At 37.8% G+C, this 23,789-nt stretch overlaps 1 protein-coding gene and 1 long non-coding RNA gene across 6 annotated transcripts in view; one reads left to right on the top strand and one right to left on the bottom strand.

Annotated features, from left to right (window-relative positions):
- Nucleotides 1-23,789, bottom strand: part of LOC117576450 (neuroligin-4, Y-linked) — a 77,662-nt gene that overhangs the window by 43,754 nt on the left and 10,119 nt on the right. The window contains exon 2 of one of the 4 annotated variants that reach the window (XM_052006568.1): nucleotides 15,483-15,533. The exons of 2 other annotated variants lie outside the window; for them this stretch is intronic. The gene's annotated coding sequence lies outside the window, so the exon portion shown is untranslated. Of the gene's footprint in view, nucleotides 1-5,411; nucleotides 5,446-15,482; nucleotides 15,534-23,789 lie in introns of all 4 variants that reach the window. One more of the 4 variants, XM_034261221.2, reaches the window with a different exon arrangement.
- LOC127565851 (uncharacterized) lies at nucleotides 19,477-21,462 on the top strand. 2 transcript variants are annotated; one of them, XR_007955254.1, is made up of 4 exons: nucleotides 19,477-19,610; nucleotides 19,704-20,143; nucleotides 20,231-20,257; nucleotides 20,752-21,462. It is a non-coding gene; the product is annotated as an uncharacterized LOC127565851 (long non-coding RNA). The 2 variants fall into 2 exon arrangements; XR_007955253.1 differs by lacking the exon at nucleotides 20,231-20,257 and having other exon boundaries at nucleotides 20,752-21,170.

Raw genomic sequence — 23,789 nt, 5'->3', positions numbered from 1 at the left:
CTGGCATTTACCAACTCACTGGATATTTTTTTCTCCTCTTCTTTTTAAGTAGTAAACGGCAAAACAATGGTAGCCCACAACAACAGCAGTAGCATTAAAAACAACAACAAATACAGCAGTAGCTTGACTTGCACCACAAAATGGAAAAGAACGTCTGACAGGCGAAGGCAAAGGCGAAAACGAATGCGAAGGCGTAGACCAACTTTAAGCCCAATGTGTAAATGCGTAAAATCATAAAATCATAAAGAATTATAATCCTGCATCTGAACATATGAATGTAGACGAAAACTTAACTAATGTTTACTTGTTTAAATAATATGAAAAATGGAATATAGTATTAGATTTATATAGATCGTCAATTATTGCATTATCATAATAATATATATTTTTAATCATAATTGCACTCCATCAATATATTATTTCACATTTCCAATAATAAACTTTAATGAATTTCAAAATTATTCATGGTAATAATTAGCTAAAATGGCAATTGAAAGTCTTCATTTTCTGAGTAGGATTCAAAACATCAAGAATATGCCAGACGAAGTCAAAGCATAGTTAATAATTGATTTAATCAAGTCCATTAAATGTGCATTTAGCTAATGCAAGAAATTAATCAATTGGTTTGGTTAGTCAACTGCAATGCGGAAATTTGAAATCAAAGGCAACTGAATTTAATTGACACTCATTAGTATTGCTTAAAATACACATTTTGCATACACTCGTATAAATTTGGGAAATTTTAGGGAGTAAATGCAATTTGAATTTAATCAGAACCTTACATCAAAGCATATAATTTATGCAGAACTTCTATACAAATTTTATCCTTGGGGCAAACATTAGCTGAGCAATAAATTTCGCGCACAATTGAGCCTGTGATTGTGCCAAAGCGAATGTAAGGAAAATTAATTTTCCTGTGATTTTGCATGTGTAGACAGACACACGCACATACACGACATACACATGTGTATCTGTATGGCTTGTATGTTTGTGTGTCTGGCATAAATTGTGCGCTCGCGGCTAACAAAATTTTAAAAGCAAATGGTGAAATAAATTATCGCTTAATATTGGCAAATGATTTGCCAGTTTTCCCATTGCAAAAGGCCTTCTTCCCAATTGCTGTTGCCTGCCTTTCCATCTTGCGCTTTTTGCAATTTTTGGCAGAACCCAAATTGAATTCATTATGCTGAGTATCCCGTACGAATCGCAGAAAATCATTCGCCTTTGGCCATGGACTACGAATTGTAATATAACCATATTAAAGCAACATTATAACATTACGTAAAAGTACCAGAACAAAATAGAAGCACCAACGTAAACGCAAATAAACGACGTCAATGACGTTGTTGTAAGCACATTCGAAGACAAAAATAACAAGGATTCCATCCTAGCAACGTTGCTAACAACATATAGAAAAAAAATACTATTAGAATCCCATTTTCGTCAAGGCAAATTCGAAATACTCTTCACATTCAAATTATTCTCAGATTTCCTAAAATAACTACTCATTTTAGTGAACTAAAGTAATAAGTAAGTGCTGACTCTTTTTAATTTTAGTTAAGTTAGGTAGTTGAATATTTTATGATCTAACCCATACAGTGGTTTATAGAAGTAGTTATAATATTGAGGTGGTATCCAATATGATTAGATTTAAGAAAATCAAATTTATCCTCAATATATTCGTAAATCAATTACGTTCTTCTACTGTCTTATAAGTATAGCGAATACGATGACAAGTTCAAATGTATATCAATGTCTATATCTAGCACACTTCATCGCACACTCATTTCCTTGGCCTGAGCATTGGTCTTAATTAATTTCCTCTGTGTTGGCTTTGTTTTATTTTAGTTTCGCTTTTAGTGGCATTGGGATTATTGTTGCCGAGTATTTTAATGACATTTTCATAAACAGTCGCCGCAGATATTTTGTGCCCTGATGTGGCTCTAATTTGCTTTTATGCCACGTGGCATTCAACGACATCTTGCTGCCTTTGCTGCTGTGCTGCGGGTCCTGCTGTCAGTATTTGGCTGTGTTTTGTCTTTGGCTTGGCAGATAAAATAATTTATTGGGTAAAAATTGCTGGCCAAGAACTAAGCATTTTGATTTCTTTCCGCTAGCAGCTGGCTGTGTGGGCCGCTGGTTCACATCTTATCTCAACTGGTTTATCTATTTTGGCTCTCGCTTTGGGTCCTCCATAATGTTGGCGCCATGTTGATGTTATCGTTGCGGAAGTGTTGACTCAATGTTTACTCAATGAGGGCGTTGCTGCGATATGACAGCGCGACAGCGTTCCACCGTTCCTCGCCTACTAAATATACTATGACTGTATGAGTGTGTGTGTATGTGTGCGAGCTTAAGTGTATTCTGGCAGCCATTTTGGGTGCTTTGTTTCTGTTCGCCCGGTTAATACAAATGCCTAAGACCATGACAATACAATAAGCATTTTTTTTCTCAAAATGCTGGCCCTATAAATATGCAAAGCTTACGAATTGGCTAAACAATGGGAATGTTGAGGCCATAACAGGTCAGAGCTTCACAATGTTATACAAAATAGAGAACAAGAGTTAGAGGGCTCAGAATGAAATAGAAAGTAATGGAAAGTGTATTATTACGTTTAGAAGCATTTGAGTTAAATGAAAAGAAATTTAAAAAATTGGTGAAACTGAGAATAAAATAAAAAGTAGTAGAAAGTATATTATTAAGGTTGGAAGCATTGAGTTAAATAAAAAACAATTTAAAAATGAAATTTAAGTTTGCTGAGGTTATATTTTACCGAAAACATTTGCTGAAACTTAAACATCAAATAATGTTATTTATTGCACTAAATTGCACTAAAAATTGTGTACATTTTACTATAATTATTTTCGATCTTAACATTTATTTGCTTTACACAAATCTTAATAATTATTTAATTTCTCCAAAGGTCTTCGGAAACACAATGGCAACTAACCTAAAACAATTCAATCTACTATCTCAACTTACCACACCTCGGACACCTAGTTTATTGGCTTAATGAGTAACACCTGAGCTCAAGGCTCTGGAGCATGGGGAGTTATAAAAATAAGAATAATGAAAAACCTGTGCTGTGGCTCCCGGCAATGTCATTCTGCAGAATTTACAACTTTTTCAAGTGTTTAACCGCAAAGCTAAAGCTGGTATCTAATGGCACATCTCCATGCTATTTGGGCTTGGCTTTTGTATGTCTGTGGCTCGCTCTCTTTCTCTGTATGTTTCCGTAAACTGCCATTTCCGATTGTGCCACAAGTCTAACAAGCAACATTCACATACACACATACTACTCACACTCGCATAGAGATACTTGTACTACTCGGTTCGGTCTGTGGAAGCTTCTGCTGTTTGCCTTTGCTCTCAATGCACAATAATTGTTATCTTCAACAATTTGCGGATGTTATAAACATATACTGCTGCTTCATATTGTCTGCATGTAAATACGAGCAACGACAGCTGGGACTGGGATTGGGATTGGGATCGAGTATGGATATGGCAATGAAGGGGATACGACGACTGTGGCTGCCGCTGCCGCTGCCTCTTCTGCTGCTGTTTCTGGTTCTGGGGCATTTGCACTTGTCGTTGCTTTTTATGGCTAAACAAGCGCTGCACCTGCTCGGTTCAGCTCAGCTACAAGCTAACAACTACACTGACAACAAACACACACAGACAGACACACACACACAAACTCAGGCACTATGGCATTCAAACAACTTCCTCCCAGCGGAGTAGAGTCGGAGAACTGGCACGGAAGACATTTAGCTAAGCGCTTCGCTTGGTAAACAATTTTCGATTTCAGTTGTTTTCCCTCACTCCGTGCTACGCGCAATTTGAATCTCGTGTGCAAAAAGTTTCTGTCAGTGAAAGTTCTGCACGACCTAAAGCAAGAAACAGCACGAAAAAAAAAAAAGGACGGGAAAGGAATTTGGCAAAGAAATGTGTAAGGGGAATGTGTAAGATTGCAGAAAACTGGTGTTCTTATGAGCTGAAAATTTGTCGAGTATGAGCAGGTTTTAGCTCTGCTTTGAAGCTGCTCGCATGGTCTTTAGTTTTCTCAAGTTTCACTTGTAGCAGTTTGGTAATTACACATACGCCCCGTTGTATATTGTTCGCTGTACGCTGTACGCTGAACACAGTACGTTGTCACGTTGCCATCTTTGCTGAGTACCTGAGCTGCCTATTTGTGCGTTACTCATACGCCTACGTGTCTCATTAAGGGACGTGTGCCCGACTCGGTAATAGAAAACTTGGCCATAACATTTAGCTACCCCAAAACTTAATTAACGGCCCGAAAAGGTAATCGGCTGGCGCTTCTCACTCACGCTTGTCCTTTGTTTAGGCCATTTCACTAGCAAATGTTCTGGACATTAAGACGCGCGCGCGCCACTCAAACCGGGAGGAAGAGACATCCTTCTCCTCGGCCCCATGTTCGACATAGGGCCCCATTAAACTGGTCATTTGACAGCCACCCGGCAGTCGCATAGACAAGCCAAGGCCCAAATGTTTTGGCTTAATTTGAATGTCTGTCCCCCCTATACCGCTCTGCGTTTGCTGGCTTGGCTTTAATTACTGACTGGCCAATAACCAAGGGCGTAGTCAGTGGCTACATTATTGTAGTCGGCAGCTCAACTTCAAATTGAACTATCAGATTCTAGGGTATCTGTTTGTATGTTTACTCATCAGCGTGCTATCCAATCGTGCTTTGTACTTTTTAATAAACTAGTCAAAAGTTTCATATAATTTTTTATTTAACCAGAAAACAAATCCTTTTAATTGTTGTGCATGGCACGGTAAAAACTTGCACGCCAATTTGCTGAACAAGTTTTTCTTTTTAGTTGTTGTTATACAATTTTGCCCCTGTCCTTTGTATCTGGCACGAAAGCTGAGCCAAGCAAGAAAATTAGTTGAAAACTTTTGCAAAAACACTGCTTCAGTTTACATAAAGTTCAACGGATTGAGTTGGATCCAAATAAAAACGTATTCGCATTTTTATTTGTCTCAACATGTTGATATACTTTCGCTTCTAATGCACTTAAAATTAAAACTAAGAACAAATGTTTTTATAACATAACAAACACACTTAAAATTTAAATTAAGAATAAATGTTTTTATAACACAATATTTTATTAGAGTAACTCAAAGAACTGATAAGATTATTCAATACATAATAAATAGTTTAAATTTCCTTTAAGCACATTACTCTTTATTTGAGAATGCCATATTTTGTAATTTTATTATCTATGCATATTAGCATGAAATGAATTTAAATAAATCATATTGTCAAATTTATATGCTTCGCACAGCCAATGCCATTAATCCAGCAATATATTTATTTTATTTCATTTCGCTTGCCAAACTATCCAGAAAATATATACCGGTAAGTATGAGCTGAAAATACTTACAAATATATCTGCAGCTCGAAAATGTTGCACCCACCTACAAGAAGAAAAGGCAGAGAAAATAAATTACATTTTTGCCAAGGTAACGCAACTGAAATTTGGATGTTTGTATATGTTAAAGTTATGCTCCAAGCACGCTATGTTTTTACCCTCCACTTCTCTGCGCTGTTCCCCAAACACCAAAAAGGGATGTAAAGGGAAAACAGTGCAAAATCTGTTGAGTGGAAAATTGCGAAAAAGCTGCACGACCTGCGTTTACCTTTTTTACAAGCTAGCAAACAAACACCTCCCACATACACACATACATACATCATATACATACATGTGTTTCTATATATGCATGTGCAGCCATTTATAGGTATCCCATACGCATACAATCTCATGTTTACTCTCTTGTGTGCTGGCTTTTAAGTATTTTGGCAAGTTTTGCACATTTTAATTAGTTTCCCAGACTACGAATCATGTTGGCCTACAGCAAAGTCAGCGAGACAGCTTTACAGTGATTTAACAACGTGCTTATGAATTGTGATAAATAATGTTAATGCTGTCAATTGTGTATGTATTCATAGTTTCATTATTTTTATACCCGCTACCATATATTATGAGGCAGAAGGCGACATCTCCGATCCTATGAAGTATATATATTCTTCATGCGGGTCAACAGCCGAGACGATATAGTTATCTCCGTCTGTCCATTGAGAAATAATTTTCGTCAGCACTTGTTATGTTTCCACGCAGATCGAAGTTATTTTAGAAATATTTTTGTATGGACAAAAATGCTTACTTTGTACGGATCTTAGTTGCTTTGGTTGGCAATCTAGTCTATTTATCACTATATCGTATTATTTAAGTGTATTTAGCACTATATGGTATATTTTTTATGTATTTGCAATACATTAATTTGATTTTTTATCAAATTAATACCGCACTATTTTGTTTTTATTTAAAATGGGTAGCGGGTATCTCACAGTCGAGTGTGCTCGGTTGTTGCTTTCTTACTTAGTATAATTATGTGCCTTTAACTATGCATACATGATTTAAACTATAATTAAGTTAAACGATGAATTTAAATGAAATTTTAATTCATCAAATTTAATTGAACAAAAGATAATTATGAAAATATAATTAGGTGACGAAACAAACATGTCAAAGGTAATATAAGCACTTCGGGTATATTCTTATTTATATAGTCAATCAATAATTATATTAGCTAAGTACTTCCACTTTTTCAGTCAAGTGATTCCTCGAAGTTCCTCATAGTGATGTTTATATTACTGTAGCCCAACTATTTTATTGTCTTTAAGCTCTACATGCCCTATCTATACTCTCTACGATCCAAGTATTTCAATATATCTGAGCACAAAAGCCTAACAGCAAAGAGAAACAAAGCAATGCCACAATACTCACACTCTCTCATATAGACATGACATACATAGAAGGAGACACAGAATTTGAGCTAGATGCCTTTCCGAGTCGTACCTATGCAAATGTTGAAGGGGGAAAAAATCTGCATATATATACATACTATACATACGCGTCCTCAGAACTCATGGTATGCCCTCTGCCTCTGCGTTTGCTCCTTTGCCTCTGGCTTTGCCATGTCCTCCTTTGAAACATCCTGCACGAACTGGCTGTCGTTGACTTTTTGCCTGTTTTTGACTGTATCTTGATACAAGTGCTGCAATTTGTAGCTCACTTTTCTGCGTTTGCTTCGCCTTTCAGCTTGAATCTCGACTGTGTCGACTGTCGACTGCCGACTGCCGACTGTCGACTGTGGGCTGATGGTTTTATGTTGGGGCTCGACTCGACTCTACAGACTGAGATTGGCACATTCACAAGCTTTGTTACTAGCAAAATCACTAAAGTTCCCTCAGTTTTTGTTCCTTTTCTGTGGAGCTTCTGTTTCTGGCGCACATTTAATAGTTGCAAATTGGTTCTCACACCAAGCAATTGCATTGCCTGTGTGATTTGCTAAAGACGCCATGACTTATTGATGCCAATCTCAATGGAGGAAGCCAACAGCCGCATGAGCCTATTAGTTGCTCTGTCTTTCAAAATTGTACAGCTTGAGGACACTTTTCACATTTTGGCAAATTGCTTTGAAGTTCCCTAGACACATTTAATTAAGTTGCTTGACAAATTTATGTTGGGCCAATTTTCGTTCTTTTAATTCCTCAATTTTCTTTTATTTTGGCCTAAAATGTATTTATACTGCAACCACTATTTCGGTCCATTTAACTGCCAATTCAAGAGTTGTGTTGCTTTTCGTATTAGGTCGACATGTACAGCAACAACGATACGATACGATTGTCAACCACTTATCGCCCGCAAAACAAACAAAATCTAAAAAGTCTGCCTCCCGCCCCCTTCTAACAAAACCGCATTGAAGCACAAACAACAACTATACATTGAACATAGAACAACAACAAAGCAAACTCAAACAACTAGAAAAGCCAAACAAAAGCAAATTATGGCTGACTGTAGAACCCACAGATGGGCGGCCTTATGTGCCACGCAGTTTCAACAAATAGGAGAACTCATTAAAATGCGTTGTAAACTGTAAGAGGAGCATCACACAGCTAACAGCTCACAGCTCAGAGCTAACAGTTAACAGTATTCAGTAAAAAGGTGGTTTCGATATGCGGTTGTAAATGGGTGGGATTTCAGATTGATGTGCGCCCCTTTTTGTGTATGTTGAGGCTTATGGACTATGAGGCAGTTGAATATGTTGTTTATTGGGCTTTATCAAGCTTTATCGTAACATAAACCCACAACTAAAGCCATCATACTCATTTCATTCCGACTTTCAGCTGCAAGCCGACAATGGAACAACAAATAATTACATCTGTGTTGTACTTTTCTGAATACATTTTGTCGTTTTGTCAATTGAAATAATAATTCGATGAGGGAAAAAGAAAAATATTAAATGACTGGTTTGACCTGGATGTGATTGGATTTTCTTAACTTATTATTTACCCCATACTACAAATGGGTAACTTGAAATTCTCATGATATTGAATATAGAACTTTATCAGTCTCACATTAACTTAATATCAACGTAATGTAGAACCCAGTTCATTCTGGATGTTTTTAAGATATTTGGCAGCTTTATAAGTTTTCATTTATCCTACACTTTAAATTAGATTACCATTAAAAATTCTTAAGAGATGTGTATGCTAAATAACTAATTTCTTAGAGCAACACAGCAAACGTTTGACTTCACATATAAACAGCGGAAAGCACTTTCAGGAAACCAACAACAACGTCCCTAAAAAAGGTTAAATGAAACAGTTTTTTCCGTTCTGGTTTAATCCGTAGCACTTGTGCTTCATGTTCAGCGATTTGCACGCTCAAAACTCAATTCAGTTGGGAAAGTTAATAAATTACACTTGAATTGTACAGTCAACTTGATGCTCTTTATAAAGTACATAAGTACGCGCATTCTCCCCTAAGTTGTTCATACTATATACTGTATAATTCTAGCAAAACAGGAAGCAGCCCCTTCCACTCATTTGTCTGCTGGCAGCGCCTGTCAAATCAAATAATTGAACTTCCATTGTATTGTGAAAAATGAAACACAGTCGCATGCCAAATACCGAACGCAAATGCCGCACATTAAATGCGATTTAAAAAGAGACCAGATGGAAAAAGCCAAAATAAAAAAGTGGAAGCTGAGCCTCCGATATGAAACTGATGCCGAAGTAAAAACACACATTTCTTCTTAATCCATTTTGATACTCGCCACCCGCTGATGGATTACTCTCGTTCAAATGTCGAATCTTGTTAGTGCAGAGCCCGCATTGCCTCCCTACTCCCCCTCCCATTTCCCCGCACACACCACTGGAACGTGGCACAATTGTGGATTGCAAAGCGTTCACTTTGCTTGGAGCTTTAGTCAACGACAACAGCTACAGCAACGGCAACAGATGCCGCTGGCTAACAAGCCAAAGGCGCGCAAGTGTCGGTGATTTTTCACGCTCTAGATACAATCGTGTACCCTCTCTATGTATAACACTGTCTCGCATAGCACACGAGTCCATTTCAGTATTCGTTGCACAGTGCACAGCCAGTGGGTACTTTTTAATTCTCCCTATAGCTATTCAAATGTGCGGATTAAAGTTTTTGTTTTTCGCTTATTACAACTTAAAGTCTCTTCTTATGTTGCAGAGTGTATTGTACACATTTAAAAAAGAAAACCATACTTATGTGTTTTATGTACAGGAGCAAAGTTTTCTTCATTTTAAAGTTAAACTGCCTGCCACCTGCTCGGCAAATGATTCCGTTGTTTGCTCAAATTTTCGTTATATTGTTTGTAGTTTGCCCGATAATTATACTCCTCCATCTCCTCCCCAGATGCCTCTGGCCCGCCTCGTTGCCGCCCCTGCCAATCCCGTATCCGACACCACATCCGACCATTTAATTCCCCTGGGCGTCAGGCCTTCCATTTAGTTCCTAGGTACATACATACATGTGTACGTATGTACATATGTACTATATATAGGCACTGGCAGTTTTTTCTCTTGCCTGCCTCTTTTTACTTTTATTTTCGCCATTTCTTTGTTGCTTTTTGCCAGTTCTTCCTTTATTAGTATTTGAGTCGTTTTGCTCTCATTTTCGGCTGGTTTTTATGTGTTGCCATTTTTGCTTTTGCTTAATTTTCGCCATGCCATTCGACTGGGATTACATAACCAAGTACTCTCACAAGGCTGATGCTGAGCCCGAGCCTGAGACTGAAACTGAAACTGAGGCTGAGACTGTGGCGATTCTTACTTTCGCTGTGCTTGCTCTTGTTGTTGCTACCGTTTTATATGTATGTCAACAGCATTTTCCAGAGGTCATATTGTGATTTCATTGTGCGAAAAAACCAGAGCGAGAAATAATAGCAAGTGCTTTGTAGCCGTGCCATAAGTAAGAGCAAGAGTCCCTTAACAACATATGTACGAATATGTATTCTCTTTTTATGCTTTATTGCTCTATCCTTGTCTGCTAAAGTGAAGTATTATATCAAAGCATTAACTAACTGGTAAGTACATGTAAGTAAAATGGATTGCTAAATGATAGATCGTGATGCAATACACAATTTATTGTGTTCGGCTACTATCCCTGTAATAATAACATTAATTATGCACTTCATCGAGTCGTTTTTATACTTTAATTAAATAGTTCAATGAAAAGTATAGAATTTAAGATTCCCTGTATTTAAGTATTAACCAGGTATATCATTATTGTACTCATCTTTATGAATAATATTAATTCCTAATAATTAAATATAAGCTTGGAATACGTGTGTAAGTGTAGGAATAGGTCTGGCAACTCCGAGCGTTGGTTCTATCGATTTAAGCAGCAAGAGACCTATATAAAATATAATATGTTATATATATAGTATATAATACATTATATAATTATTATATTATATTTTATATTTATATTTTTATATTTTTTATATTTAATTATTATACTATTAATAATTTCACTCTAATCTTTGGATATCCATTACTGCACCTTTGACTTTCTTAAGACTTTTCTTTAATAAATTTCATATTGTATCTTAAGTTTTTTTTACTTTGTGCATTCGAGAGTACTTATAATGTTTGCACATTGATCAAGTTTGTTTCAAATTTTTGCCTTGTCCAATTCCGCCAAGCCATTCGAAAAAATCGAATATCAAGCTTAATTTGGAAGATACAAACAATAATAGTTCTCTTAATTTTTGTAAGTACAATTTAACTGCAGTATTTATGATTCCTAAAAATTAAAAGTTACGAAGAAATACTTTTGTATAGCAAACCAACATACTGCAATCGGGTCCTTGTTGCTTTGACTGACAACTTGGTATGATTTGTGCTTTATGGTATATTTTAAACGTAGTACAGCATTAATTTAACAAATATAAGCTTATTTTTCGTATAGTTTTAGAATCTGATTTAATTGCAAATAGGTATTTGGAGCTTTCTTACTTGTTTTTTACTAAATTATTTCAAGTAGGTAAATTAAAAAGTTACATTTTTATTTTCATTCTTATTTTATGAATTTAAATGTATTCGAAATTCAGGCATAAAGTCTAAATACCTCGGTTATGAACAGGTAAGCTCAAGCATTTAACTTTAAAAGACGACCAAGTATAATAGGATTTTTAAAATATATTTTCCATCTCATTTATGACAACGACCTCCATAAAACCGCTTTCCATATAGAACCACATTAGTCGTATCTGAGATCCAACGGAAAAGTGGTCTAGAGACATAAAGAGCAAATTTCCGCAAATTTCGCAGCGAAATGGCCGCACCTGCAGTGCGTCAACTAAGGCCATAATTTCGTCATTTGAAATGTGTTTTGTTTTCTATGGAGTGGTGGACTTTTGTCCGGCGAAGCCACGCGTGTCTACAAGCTCTCTCCATCTCACACACAAGCACACACGCACACATACACATAGAAACGCGCCCACTTCCAAGCACACACACACATGCAAAATAATTGTGCAATTTAATAGCGGACACTCACAAAAGCGGCGATTTTCATGACGTCCAATCCGCTGGGCTGTCATAAAAACGCTTTGTTATGACTAAGCGTGTATGTGTGTGTGTGTGTAAGTGTCAGTGAGTGTTTGAGTGTGGGTGTATGTGTTGGATTCAGACAATAAAGCGGTTTATGTTCTAATTCTATTAGCTTGAAAACCGTGTAGCAATTACGCCAGACAACATCACACACACAACGGTCATACAAATAACGAGGGATGCCAAAGCATAAGCATCCATGCGGATATAATTCACGCAGCCGTGACACACTCATTCTCATACTCATACTCACTTTCGCTATTCGTCACTATGAATATGAGCATTCACTCCTCCAGACTATATGGCTAAAGATTTTATGGTCAGTCCAGCGGTAATAAATCCAATCATATTTGTGCAGACCACAAGAATATTGATGGAAAGCATTGAATTTGATGGAAGTTTTATACGAGCTTCACAGGCATTCAATTTGCCAGGTGATTTCCGCAAAAATACATAAATAATACGACATTCAGAGTAATGTGTGTTTGATAGAAATTTTTAATTTATTTTAATAAATTGAGAAATAGTCGTAAAATGGATCCAAAATATAGTTGAATTGATATGTGTGAGAATCTTTATTTTAATTATTTATTTGGATGCCGATGCTGAAACTTTAAGTTCATTTAAGTACTGCAGTGAAATAGTAGTCTTTGATATTTCGTTTTCGTTTGCCTCTCCGTTGTGGCATACTCAAGTGCTTGCTAACAAAGTTAGCACAAGATTACTAATACGCACCATTGTACGTGACTTTTTGCTGTCAGCTAAATCAAGTTTCATTATGTGCGAAACGGAAGGGCATGTGGCAAGCAAAGCAGCAGTCAGAGACTGAGAGCGAGATAGCGAATGAAATCGAAACAGAGAGAGAGAGAGAAAGAGAAAGAAAGTAAAACGTGCAGAGAGGCGGTTATTGAGGGGATTCTCTGGCTGTTGCTGTCGTTGTAGTTGCCATTGCCGTTGTCATTTTCGTTTTCGTTGTTGTTGCCAAGTTGTGCATAAAATACCTGCAGCAACTTTTGCTAATTGTGCGCCAAGCATGCGTTTATAAATGACATTGCCACAGAATGGACCGAGTCCAGACCAGGATCAGTGGTAGAACTAGGCACCGTGCTGAGAATGTGTGTGAGTGTGTTCGCCGAGGCAAGTTTGCAGCATAATTAAGGCGCAGACACGCCTCAAGCTGGCAACCTAATAGCATTTGCATGTGAGGCACGCACGATGGCAAGAACTCAGGCTAAGCATTACCTGACCACAGAGAAGGTTTGCAAGCAAGTTAGCAGGGCAGACAGCAGTCGGCAGGCAGGAGGTTGCAGGTGCAGTACAAGAAGCCCTGAACAGGTGGACTAACTGAAGCATAAAATGGCTTTAAGCCAGTGAATACGTTAGCTCCACTTATCCATTTAATCAACTAACTGAAGCTCCTGTTGTCGCCGTGCATTTGAATCAGTATTGAAATTATAATATTTGTCACATTTGCACGAGCACGCCGCATAAATATTTAACACTTTTCGGCTTGACTCTGCCCCGAAATTTGCATAATACGAGTATTGCAGCTGCTTATTATATATGCGTCCCAAAAATCCCTCGCAGATAAATATAAAAAAAAGAGATACGAAAGCACATATGGTGAGTTTGTTGGTCTCTCTATGATGCCCGGGATTACCACTGCGGCAAACCGTAAGCCTCCATGTCACTTGACCTGATTTTTGGATCAATTTAAAGTTCGTATTTCCTGGGCACAGATGCTGCTAAAAGGGAGAATTGACTGTGGCATTCGCGAAGCTGCAACTTTAAGGCGAATGAAAGTTAAACAAAAAGTTTTAAGTAGATTCTGAATCCATCGAGAGACATTAATGACACTCAATTGGAGTTTTGCCAAAGTTATATTGACATATCTATCTATCGCAGTGATATTTTTAGTTAATAATCTGTTGAACTAAGCTTAAAATGCACTTCATTAAAATTACATTGCAAGCTTAACTTCAGCTATGTAAATTATCCGATTGCACACTCCCAGCTGTGAACATAGAATTTGCGATAACAAGAGCATTCGAAAGTACACACACACACACTCAACTTAAATATTCAATTATGTGAAGATGTGTGAGTAAGCTCATAAATAGTAAAAGATACAACTACAAGTACAAGTATATTATTACAATGGAAATATGGACGTTAGGACATTAGGTCGCCTGTGGCGATTGCTGCTGGTTTCGTGTCGAAAAAGGCTGAGCTCTAATGAAAAGGAATCTTTTCAGAGCTAACTTGACGCAGGCCACAACAGCTGCATAAACCAACCAATGTCCATGTCCCAGGTGCACGAAGTGGTTCAGCTGGCAAAGACTCGTGTGAACAAAGGTCTCCACTTAGGTTTGGGATTGAGCTGGGGACCACCACAGTCAGGTCGCCTCATTAGCCACAACTGAAGCAGAGGCAACTGTGGCAACCACAATGCATTATAAATTTAGCTGCTTCAGCACATGCATACATATAAATATGTACGAACGAGTATGTATCCGGACTGTGTGCTTAGAAATTGTGCCTATATGTCGTGCATATGAGACGCTGCTGGCTTTGCTTATTCAATTATTCAATAATAATAAATGATATTACGCATGCATATAGTGGAACAACCGCACGAGCACAAAGTGCGAAATGCTGTCTTTGAAGCATTAAGCAAAGCAAATATTTAGTCAGTTATATAAGCAGAGGAATATATATTCATATGTTAGTATACATACATGCATAAACATTCCACTTTTCTCTCTGTCGGGGCTGTCTTTGTTTGAGTGCGCAAAACAAATATTAACACTAAAGTCTGCCACAAAATGTAAATATGCTTAAAGTGCAATAATTCAATTGCATTCACATTAACTGTGATAATATAATATTTTTATTTCGTTTGTAGCAAAGGCAAGCCATGTGAAATTGCTGATAAATTTCAATTTCATGGACTTGAAATAAATTCTTGTTTAATATTTGCAGTGTCAGAGGGTTTAAATGTTCGCTATATTTAAATATCAAAAATATATTTCCATAAAATTAAATTTTAACAAAAAATTTAAAGGTTACAAAAACAGACATCCTGCTTAAAACGGGTAAGTATAGTAAGTTTGCTCCTATTAAGCAAGAAATGCGTAGAATTTCGAGAGCTAAACAAAAGCATCAAGCAACCGCAGGAAGCAGGAGATGGCAAATGGTGAGGCAGTTGCAATTGCAATGGCTATGACTGCTGCTGCGGTTTTGGAATTTTGCATTATCTAATGCTTTTGGGCTTGAGTCTATTGTTGTTATCTGTAAGTAAGTATTTTAGTAAAATGCCAAGCATGCATGAAATGTGGCTGCATATTATGTTGACCAACTAATTTGCATTTGCCAACTGTCCATGCATCTGATAGAGTCTTGTGGTTTTCTTTCCTATGTTAAATATTTGCACCAACATATTTGCGATTCAGTTGTGGCAAAGTTCAACTAGGCATAAATTAACGATAATTTGCAAAATATAGTCTACGTTAAGAAGTACCTTTGATTAGATTTGAGCACACTCAGCTAAATATCTCTTTATTGCACATACCTGTAACGAGACAAAAGGATACAAAGTTATAATGATAATTTGTCAAAATAAATTGTTGGTGTTTTTATCTTAGTTGTAATGAAAGTAATACCAAAGCATTTATTTGTCCCAGAGTCGCACCAAGTATGCGTAAAGTATGACAAAGTTTTGTACATTTTCCAGCTAAAATGGCACACTAATAGCGCGGTCAACGAGTCGTATAATTAATGTGCTGCCAGACAAAAGCTGTGATACCAAAGTTGGCAACCAGGCAGACAAGACAGATACACGAGCTGCTGCTGAGGCAAAAACTGAAACCAAAGTCAAACACACTTTAACGGCACTTGTCACTGTTTTAACTGCAGACCAGAGGGGGGACACAAATGCTCGCCTCCAGCCACAGAGTTGCACTTTTGTGGGCGTACCAAGCGCCCAACAGCGCTCTTGCTGTATATGTGTATAAGTGTGCGAGTGGTTAAGTCATTAAGCGAATGGCATCCCAAAAAAGTGCCGCCAGAATTCATCGCAGCACATAAAACGCACCACATCTGAAGTGCCCGCATTATGGTACAAGTATATTCGTATATGTATGTGTGTGGAGAAGAAGAATGTGGGTGTGCAGTTGTCTGTCAGTGGCTGTTTCTTAAATTGGCTAATAAACTGACAGCAGCTGGGCGCTTTGGCCACCATCAGTGGGCGTGTGACTTTAACGGCTACCATCTCAAAATGCCTGTGGCTTCATTAAGTGCTCATAACATAAACATATGAAGTGTTTTTGTTGTCCCCAAAGCAAAACTGAATTTGGCCAAAGTTATAAAATCTTCACACAGCTGACAGCTAACAATGTGGGAATTATCAAAATCAGACTGATTAAAAAAGAAAAATATTGCAATTTTGTGCATAGAGAGTCAGAGGTTATTCGCCTTACAACTGTCAAGCAATCAATCTTAATTAATATTTGCAAATTTTAGTGACGTAAAAGTTAGTCAGTAAAAAAGATTAAATATTCACTTAAAGCCAATAACATTTGGGTATACCATAAATTAATATAGTTTTTCTCTTCCAAAGGCTGCACTAAAACTATGCGGAATTAATTAAACATTTTATAGTTCAACAAAGCAAAATAAATTAAAACAAAGTCACTGATTATATTAATATATGCATGATAATGGAAAATATGTCTAATAAAATTATATATCATAAATAATATGCATATTTCTGTCATGAAACCAAGCAAATACAACTGCAAATTTGATGCGACAAAACGAAAAGCACAGCAAAAATATCTTGATTAAAATTTGAGTGGGCGCATTTATTAGTTTAGTAAAATTAAATGGCCATCCGGCATACTTTGATAAAATGAGTCGTATAAATAAATTAGTCAAAAGAATGCGAATAAAAGCAAAGCGCTGAGTTTTATGGGAGTTGGGTTAGAAGGTGATGTTGGTCCTTGAAGGGGAACAATGCACACACACACATACACATATAACTTTGTTGCGGTTTAGTGCTACAGCTTGAGTCGCCGAATGAGTTGTATCATAAAATGTGACCCACTGTGTTTTTAGCTTGGCCCCCTTTTACTTTGTTTTATACCATTTTTGGCTTATTGCGAAAGTTTTTCCTGCTTCTACTTCTGCCTCTGGTCTGCGCTTTTGTTGCAGCAAGTAGTGCGTAAAATTTCATTGCGATATGCTGAAGTTGTGCAATAAATTTCCAAAATTATTGTTCACATTGAAGCGCAAGTATTTTATGTCCCAATCGATGCGAGGGTTTGGCCCTGGCCCCGATTGCCACACGCATGTCGCATTTTAGGCCCATTGCCCAATATATTATCCTTTGTTGTGTGAGTGTATCGCCAGCGATAGTTATTTTTGTTTTTATGACTTTATGCTGCGTGAAGCTAAGCTTAACTCAGCTCATATTGAGTTGGCAGCATTGACAGCTGTGCCAGCTGAATGTTTTATTGGTGGCTATTTCGATGTGAGAAGGCCAAAGGATTTTACTTAAAATAATAAAAGAGAAACTTTATTGTTTTACGCAAAGTATTGAACGCGACGAAATCCATCTATAATCTGATGTTTTTCATTTGAAATGGGGAATGGGACTCTGCAGTCTGCAGTCAAACTAATTAAGTAGTTTGGCAAAGTCATTAACTCATTATCTGAGCGAAAAACTTGACACAACGCTTCAATAACTTTGTGCCACAAACAACATTTGCTAATTTGCAATTAATTAAACATTATTTGCATTGCCACTTGGCGGGCATAAACTTGGTCTAAGTAGCACTCGGCTCGCCTGTATTCGCAGCCTCAACGCGCATCTGACATGTTTGCCCAGTCCAGTCCAGCCCGGCCCGGCAAGAGGCAACTAAACTTTGACACACGGACGGAAATGCAACTTCCATGTGTCTGTCATAACGAGGTGCAGCTGCAGCCAGCCAGGGTCAGACAGCTGAAAACAGAAAATGCCCGCATCTCCTTTGATGCTGCTGGTGCTGTTGCTGTTGCCATTGCCGTTGCCTCATTGCGCTCCTTAATTGATGTTAATTGATTGTGCGTGAACTGTGTTTGCCTTTTGTCTGCGCTCCGCACCTTCTCGTGTGCTGCTTTGTCGCTGATTGCTCAGATTTACGACTGACCAAAATTAAATAAACCAAATTGGGCACTCACTCTGCAAATGTAAATGTAAATCGTGGCAGCGCTCATAAGTATGCTATACAAAATTTGCTGTCAATATGGCGGCTTACTCTCACATGTGAGTGTGTGTGTGTGCAAGAGTATGTATATATGTTAAGTCTGCTTTTGTTGTTGGGCGTTATCGCATTTGAGATCGGGGCTGGTCGCCAGATTTTTTATTTCATTTTCGTCGGCTTACCGATAACACTTCACACGCACACAAATGTGGAAAAACAAAACAAACAAGCAGGCGCATGTCAACAAACACACACACACACATACACACGCGATGTAGCAACAAATTTTTAGCGCGTTTGTATTACATTTTATTTAATTTTGTTTTATGCTGCAAAACCCTTTGGAATGGGCTGCCAAATCCACAGCAATTGTTTTTCCTTCTCGCTGTTCTTGTTGCTCGCTGTGATGCTGAATGTATATACTATATGTCAGTATATATGAATGTGTGAAAGCGCGCGTGTATGTGTGTGTGTGTGTGTATTTTGATATTTTTATGCAGGCTTTTGGTGTTCTCGCTGGGTAGGCGCTTTATTCAAATAAGTAACGTCGAACACACGTCGAGCAGCAAATTTATGTTGTTTCAATAACAATTTGAAAAGAATAACAACTGAAGCAACAACAACAACGACAGAACAGAAACAACAAGGAACATTTGCAAAATACAAGAACAATAAAATGGCATGTTGAGTGTATTAAATTGCCATTTATTTGATTTTTGCTTTTCGCTTTTGTGCCTCGATGCTCCATTTTTGTTTTCTTTCTGCCTTATTTTTTGTTGAAGCATATTTTTGGGCGCATTTAAATAATGTTTGCATGGATTTTTATGGTTGCCGCATGCCTTTGGCTGTCTCTCAATATGTGTGTACGAGTATGTTTGTGTGTGTGTGTGTGTGTGTGAGAGAGAATTGGGTTATTTTTGGGTTAAAGTGTCGCCGGGCCATCTAATTGTGAGGCTCGGGCAAATGCTGTGCGGGATTTGGAAGCATGCCAAGGACATCATGCGATTGTGAAAGCTCTTCGCATACTTATCGGGACAGCAAATGTCGAAAATAGAAAAGCCTCAAGCGACGAGTTGTCAGGGATGCCGGGCTTCGAACAGATATACAGAGAAGCATAACGATTTCGGGATTATGTAACAGATACGAAACAAAAATGATTTAAATTTATGCATGTGATGCTCTACTTACTCATGTGCTTAAAAGAATTTTGATCTTTTGATCATAAGATGCTTAGTAATCTTTGTTGTATTAAAGCATAGATAAAGAATAAAAACAAAAAATAGAAATGCTTTCATTTCTCTATAATAGGTATAGAGTTTATTTTAGTACAGCAAAACTTCTTTATGTGATTTGGACGCATTAATTAATAACAAAGGTACCCAAATGAAATTATGTTTGTGCTTGAGGTAAGAAACGCTTTTACTTCATATCCCGAGTCTATGGCTCTTAAATTGGAATTAAACTTAAGCACAGCTCTATCCCACATATTTAAGCTCTAGGATTGCTATCAGACATTAAACTTTGAAGGACGGGTCATACAAAATTGAAGTGAAGAAATGGCAACGGCAGCACTAAAACAAAATGTTCAACAGCCGAGAGACGGCATGATTTTTTAATGCACTGGCAAATAATTTGTCCGTAAGGTGCCTTGCCTACTCTGACTGCCAGCATACCTTTTTCTGTTTTGTTTTTTTTGGTGGGTGCCCCTTATGGGTCAAGCGCTTTGGCGTGACCAAGCTCAAGAAATCGGAATTGACTTTTATGTTGGTCATAAAAAGGATTTTAATGTGTTTTATGCGCGCCAACGCAAAGTCAACAGGCCGCATGGCTGACCACGCACATGCCAAGGCCAACGGAGAATATACTTGTAGTCGTATAACTTGGCCTACACATAAATCCACGAAAAATACCAAAGAAGCTGCCCAAAACGGAATTACGCGTGAGTAGCACATTTTTCGGCCTCGGACTCGGCCTCTGCCTTGTCTTAGTTCACGTCCTGGTCAGTGAATTTGCGAATTTATGGCAGGACTCTGCGTGTGTGCTGGCGATATACGTAAGTATATAAATATAAATATATGGCGAGAGCGGTGAGATGAGACGACAAGCTGACTATCTTTGACTTCCACGTCGATATCAAGTTGTCAATTTAAGTAGCAGCCACGGCACAGTCAAATGAGCTGGCATTAATCCTGTCTGTCGGCTAACAAGGCGAGTCCGTCTCATTTGCCTAGCGGGGTTTTCCTTTTCTTCTTCTTCTTTTTTCCTCTCTTATTTTCTTTTTGGCAGCCATTGATCTTGCCTACGTGCGCTGCCAGATGGAAGCCGTCGGTGGTTATTTGTCGCCTACACGCTGACAATCTTTCACGTGGCACTTAGCATAAAGCTGCAGATAAAAACATCCTCCCCCCATCCTCAATTTCTGCTCTACTGATGTTTACCTTTTTCGGCAGCTCGCACACAAAACACACAAATCCTTCAGAGCAATCAATTTGTTTTTATTGAATTTTCTACTAGCCGGCCAGGACTCAAACGTTTCCCTCCACACAGCACTTGGGATACGCGTCAACGTTCGCAATTTGCTGGAGGACATTCATTTCGAGTACACACACATGACATGCCACATGGAACGGCACAGCACGAGCTGCACAACGTTATAGCACCCGGCTGTGCCACCTGGCGTATGAGTGACGCATGGCTCAACATTTGTTATGGCTTACAATCTATTCCAAGGCCTCCCACCATCCCATCCCTGGGAATCGTCTCAAGTTGAAGCTTTTTTATTACCTGTTTCCTGTTTGTGTTGCCTTGTCTCTCAGCCTGTCAAAATTTATGCTATAAAATTTCCCGTGTAAAACTAACGTCAAGTATACGCCCGCGTGGCCGAGCCAAAATTCTTGCTGTGAGCCTTCCCTGTTTTGGCCACGCTTGGCATTGTTAGCTTTGCTCGCTTCATTTTTCAAAATGATTTCTATCGCCTTTGCTCCTTTTCAAAGTTTTTGGCATTTTACATATGCTAACCAACGCTTCGCCCGCTGTGCTGTGGTCTCCTCTGTTTGTGTGTTGAACCTGCTCTGGTATCGCTGCCGGCCTTTCTAACACTGCCATGCTAAGGCACGCGCACAAAGGCAGCTTCCCACTCTCCAGAAATTCCTGCTGTTATCATCGCACCCTCGCACGTATTGACCGCACTATCTCCTCTCTACATCCCAAATTAATGAACCTGGTATTTAATCCCTGCTTAAATGCCGATTCATTCACTTAGGCCGTTGCGCTTAAAGCGTGATTTTAATTTTTAAAGCGTTTTCTGGATTAGCTTTTTCACATATTAAAGAGGATTTTTTTAATTTTTGGTTTTATTTATTGTTCATTTAACTAAAGACAGCATTTAGTTATTAAGTTGAGATGAGTGAAAATTTATTTGAAATAATATATTATTAGTCTGCAATTCGTTACAAAAAAAGGTTTTATTTTAAACATAAATTATTGCAAATGTTAGGAATGAATTGAAATAATAAATAATAAGAGCCTTTTATTTAGTTTTGTTTTGTATATTTTGGATTTTTGTTATTTAAAGGTAATCTAAATGATATTGTTGGCACAGTGTTTGTGACATAATTTAGCAATCAATTTATATTTTAAGTAATTGGAGCATTTCATTTAGATTTGTTTTAGAGTTAAACATTATTTTAACTCAAAAATGTAGAAAAATAATCATAATTAATATAAGTCGAGTGAAAGTGTATCTCAATTATGTATCAAATTAATATGATAATCTAAATGATATTTTTTGGAACATTATTTGTTGCAAGAATTACGAATTAATTTAAATTCTAATTTATACAAAATATATTATATTTTGTATCTTATCTCTAATTGTTCTAGTTACTTTTGCTCTATTTTTCCATTAGCGTGGTGAATTATTTTTATAATACTCTGCCACACGTCCGCAACGAACATTTTAGATGAAATGTATACATCCATTTTATTTTGGGGTAAAAAGCCGCAGCTCAACTCCCAAACCTATTCAATTTTCCACTTACATAATTACTACGAGCAAGAGGCATGTACACTCCTCAATGCCACGCCCGCGTTTATCAAATTGCCACCCGCAGTTCAAACACAAAGGCAAAATTGTGTTGGCTTGAAATATTGTTGTTAAGGGCTGCGTTTATGTTTTTACATTCTATTTCGTTTTTTTTGTTGTCGCGTTTTTTTTTTGGCGGTCTCACTTGCAATTATTATAAAATGGCGCACAAGAAGGGCACAGAGCGAGACCGAAACAAGGACTTGTGACGCCATTCGTGCCATTCCTTAGAGACTCATTTTCAAGAGCCTCGACCGCTCAAGCATCTCTCAAGTGGGTCAGCCCCAAGCACTGTGCTTCGGTGTGCCCAACTGTGACTCGAAAGTTCAAGGATTTTATTGTTGCACAAAATGTAATTGAATGCAATGAAATTACGGCGCAGGCAAAACGCACAACTCGAGCAACAGAACGACATTCTATGCAGCATTTAATTGCGTTTATTGTTTGCCCAGATGTGTGACTATCTGTGCCTAGCTTTTTTGTGTCGTTCCCTCTCTCTCTCTCTCTCTCTCTCTGTCTCTCTCTCGCTTTCTCTTTGTGGAAATTGTTTGCTTGCTGTGTGCAGCATTGCAATTACCATTCTGATTGGCTGCAGAGAGCTGAGTGCTATTTGCTAAAAGGATATACGACTATTCTAAATTGGCCTGGCTTTTAAGTCTATACTCGCTGTGCACGCAAACATTCAAATGTCAGTCCTAGGAAGAAATCGAATTAAGCGTGAGACGAATTCAAGAAAAAAGTGACAGAAAATAAACTATCATTTATGCTAATTAAGTTATAAGATATTGTTCAAAGTAACTGAGTTTCACACTTCATCTATTCCAATTTAATTATTTATATTTTTGACAAAGTTCCTCTTTTAAAGACACACCAATCGCATGGTCAACAAGCTTTCCCTCAGACTTGCTCATTTGGCTTAAATGCTCACACATATTTGGGTATTTTATTTACATTCCTCCTCAAATGAAAACAACAAGTTAAACCAAACACGTGCTGACCGAACACACATCCAACTACAAACAGAACAAAACAGAATAGAATACAACACAACACTAACTTGCTGGGAATGTTAGCAATTTTTGCTTGTGTTCTGTGCTCTCCCCTGGCAGAACTTCATTCATGTGTCCGGAGCAGCAAAAAAAAAGGTGGTTTGGACTTAGTACTGGCCCCAAAAGTGACCAAAGCCCGTCCAGAACTCAATCAACAGCTCCGAGTGACCCACATTTAGAAATAAATTTGCCAACATCAAATAGTGCAGAGAACAACAACCACAACCGTTGCCCAGGGACCCTATAAAAAATCCCAAAACTGTGTGTATGTGAAAGAGAGAACAACAACCAGAGAGAGAATGAGAGAGAGGCGAAATATATATAATTCAAGCTTATCACTCCGGTTCCAGACCATTGCGTATTAAAAACATTTTTGTTACGCCAATAAAAACTCGCAACGGAATTTTGCATAATGTGTGCTATAAAAAAAATGAAGCAAGTTGCAAACAGTC

The sequence above is a fragment of the Drosophila albomicans genome, chromosome 2R, assembly GCF_009650485.2.
Source record: "Drosophila albomicans strain 15112-1751.03 chromosome 2R, ASM965048v2, whole genome shotgun sequence".
Taxonomy (NCBI): domain Eukaryota; kingdom Metazoa; phylum Arthropoda; class Insecta; order Diptera; family Drosophilidae; genus Drosophila; species Drosophila albomicans.
Note: the sequence above shows the minus strand (reverse complement) of the source record. Positions and strands in the feature narration are given on the sequence as shown.